Source organism: Triticum aestivum, chromosome 7B (genome assembly GCF_018294505.1).
Source record: "Triticum aestivum cultivar Chinese Spring chromosome 7B, IWGSC CS RefSeq v2.1, whole genome shotgun sequence".
NCBI lineage: Eukaryota > Viridiplantae > Streptophyta > Magnoliopsida > Poales > Poaceae > Triticum > Triticum aestivum.
Window position 1 is genome coordinate 529,965,403 of NC_057813.1, and position 3,461 is coordinate 529,968,863.

General features: G+C 48.5%; 1 long non-coding RNA gene across 1 annotated transcript; it reads left to right on the forward strand.

Moving 5' to 3' along the window:
- The first annotated feature begins 402 nt into the window (after positions 1–402).
- On the forward strand, positions 403–1,870 carry LOC123157409 (uncharacterized). Its single transcript, XR_006478970.1, has 2 exons — positions 403–1,359; positions 1,471–1,870. It is a non-coding gene; the product is annotated as an uncharacterized lncRNA (long non-coding RNA).
- The last annotated feature ends 1,591 nt before the right edge of the window (positions 1,871–3,461 follow it).

The window sequence follows — 3,461 nt, forward strand, 5'->3', positions numbered from 1 at the left end:
TAACGGTTTGAGCGGCAAAAGCCAGAAATTCAGATAAGAATATTTTAAAGTTTCATTCACAATTTCTTCAGCTGACAAGGACACAACGAAGATTTTGAACGGGTTTCAAATAGAACGCACATGAAGAATTTGTGAACAGACTGGGTTGAGTTTAGCATAGAGGGGGAAAAGGGTCCGATCACATTCACTTAGCAGAAAAATCAACTTGGAGAATTAGCAATGAGTGAATGTTGTAGAGGACATAAAAACTCAAGTATCCTTGTCAGCTGACACTACTCTATCATGATAACACCCTTAAGACTCTTATTCTGCTAACACTAGTCTTATTCTGCTAACACCCCAACTAACCCAACGAGCATCTGAACCGCACACAAAAAAACCCACCCCACTGACCCACCTCCTCCACTCCTCCCCCGATCCCCTCCACCTTCCTCCCACGCCCCAGCCCAGATCCACCAACCCACCGCCGCACCCCCAGCCGACCAACTACCAACACCGATGCTTCGCCCAATCGCCCCACCTTCGCCGGTGCGCCCTCCCTGCCCAACACCGTCTTTCTGGACAGAGCGCCCCGCCCCGCGCCGCGCCGACTGGATGGCCTCGACCTCCTCGTACCTTCTTCCCCACACGAGCTCGCATCCCCGTCGCAGGCGCTCCCCTTCCTGCTGCCTTCCCCGCTCTGAGCCGCCCGATCTAGGCCGTTGCCGGCCCGTGCGACGCCCCACCGCCGGCCACCACCCAGCCCCACTGCCCCTTCCTCCCAATCAATCTTGGCGGATCCGTCCCCGTGCCGCTGTGCATTGCCCGACGTTGGATTGAGCCCCACCTCTGCAGCTCGTGGTGCTTCTCGTGCTGCTCATCGGCGAGACCCCGACGTCGACCCCAACCACCGAGCTTCTCCCCTGCCTAGCTCGCGGCGGCCAACGCAGGTGCAGTTTGCCGCTGCTTCCCGACGTGGTTAGGTGGCCCCGGTACTGTAGTGCGGTTCCCTCGTGCGTGCTGTTCGTCGGTGGTTTCTCCACCTTGATGCTGATCCAGGGCGATGCAGGTGGTTCCCCTCTCTCTGTACTCCCTCTTCCTCATTAAATGGCGGATCCAAGGTTTTCCCCATAGACGAACATGGAAAAAAGTGAGCAGGGAAAAAAGTGAGCACAGTGACAATGGTTTTGCGGTTCATTTTGATTTCGTTTTTTGGCTGAAATCTTCAGTGCACGACGAGGGACGAATCCGGCGCTCCGTTGCTCCGTTCCCCTCTCTGCTGCTCCGTTGCTTGATTCCCTCCTCTGCAGTTCTGTAACGCTTGTCGTGCAGCTCAGCGACGGAAGTTTTGTAGTGCGGCTGTAATCGCGTGGGCTGTGGGTATGTAGTCACTCACATAGAGCTCACTAGTTTCTAGTTGCGTTTCAGTGTACCATTGTACTTGATGTATGTGTATGTGATTCACTTCTAAATTTTTTTGACAAAGTGCAGCTCGCTAGTGTTGTCTTCGGTGTGCTGCTGTGATGGGCTAGTTTCCTGTTGCATCTCCGGTGGCTTGGAGTACCATGGCTGGCGTGTGCGGGCCGTCCTGATGGCGTGGGCATGCCGTTCACTTGGAGCACAATGGCTGGCTGTGTGCATGCAGTCCCGAGAGCGTGGGCATGTCATTCACTTTATTTTGTTTTGAAGAAAAAATGTCAGTGCAGTGTCGTTCGATTTATTTGTTCAGAAAAAAGAAAAGGTCTTCTACACTTCATTTTGATTTTTAGGTTGATGGGTGTGTGGTTCAAAAAAATGTAATGTGGTGCACTTTCGACACCACTTCGATTCACTTTTAATGGTGTTGCGGTTCCTTATGCCCGATGTGAAGTCAAAAAAAAAAGTTAGGGAACGGTAAAAAACTCACATGAGGTTCACTTTCAGGTAGTGCCGCGTTTCACTTTCGGAAGTGTTGTGGTTCACTTACGCCGTACGTGAAGCGTTGTCCACTTGCTCGCCTGAGAAAAATTACGTCTAAATAAAAGAAATCATGCAGTCCGCTAGTCCGTCTGATGCAGTGCAGTTTTCAGTCTAAAAGCAGTGTTTTCTTCCTCGTCTTCAAAAATTTACGTCCCACAGAAAAGAAACCATGCAGTTCTCTTACCCGTCTGATGCAGTGCGGTTTTCAGTCTAAAAGTAGTGCGGTTTTCTTCCTCGTCTTAAAAAATTTACGTCCCACAAAAAAGAAATCATGCAGTTCTCTTACCCGTGTGATGCAGTGCGCTTTTTCGTCCGTTGCAGTGCGGTTTTCAGTCGGATGAAGTACCCACGTTGATTTGGATGTCGCAAAAAATAGAGTGTCCGCATTTCGGTAAATTCGAAATTCCTCTTAAACCGTAAAGAATTAGAGAGAGTGTTCTACATGAAAGAGTTGTGTATCGTCGATATCTTTCCAACGGCGTATCATTTGAATCATTCCGACCAGCGGTTTGCAAAAATTTCGCCAAAAACGACCGCTGCCACTCGTCGTCCGCCGCACGATTTTCAAAATTAACTTAAAACCGTAAGGAATCTCAAAAATATTTCAACATATGAAAGTTGCACCTCGTTCGTAGCTTTCCAACGGCATATCACATGCCTCGTTTCGACAAATGTTTCAAAAACTGGAGCGAAAACAGTACCGAAAATTTTAAAAAACTTGAAAAACAGTACCGAAAATTTTAAAAAACTTGAAAAACAAAATTATATGCATCAGCTCCGAATCATGTCTTGGGTCAATAGTTGGGTTTGCCCGGCTCCCATGTTTTGGTACCTTACGTTCCGCTATATCCGCTAAGGTAGCATAGGGAGAACTACTGCGATTGTGTCCCGGTTCTTCTAGACAAGCAACTCAGTAGAGAAATCCGAAAACTGACTATCATGATACATCGAGAGACTGGTCAGCTGTTCGAGAGGTTGTAAAATCTTTAAGGATTTCTTCCGCATAATGCCATAACCAATGCAGCATGCGATGGATCGGCTTTTTTTCGATCAGGTGCTTATAGAGTCCCTCGTGCGGTCTTCCGAACACCAGGGGCTGCGCCTACCTTCCTTTTGTTAAAACTCCTATGGCTAAGTAAAAGTGATAAAGCCCTATAGTCCGATTGCCTGGTTCGTTGCGCTGAACACCTCCTTCAAGGACCCAACACTGGGATAAAGAGTGGCCAGGTTTATCCCGAACACCCCCGTACTTACTACGTGAGGGCAGAAGCCGACGACTGGCCAACTCTCGGGATTAATATATAAAAACGGCTGCACAGGAGGAGAAGCTTTCAAATAACAAGCAATAAATAATATAAATGACCTTGTTCAATATTACAAAGGACAACATGACTGTATTCATGGAAATATAATGTCATTGGTACATCGCTCCGCCGCAAGGCGGGCCCCTTTCAAAACACCATCATAATATAATTCAGGCTTGCGGTGCTCCTTTCCCTCCAGTGGTCCCTCGGTCATCAGCT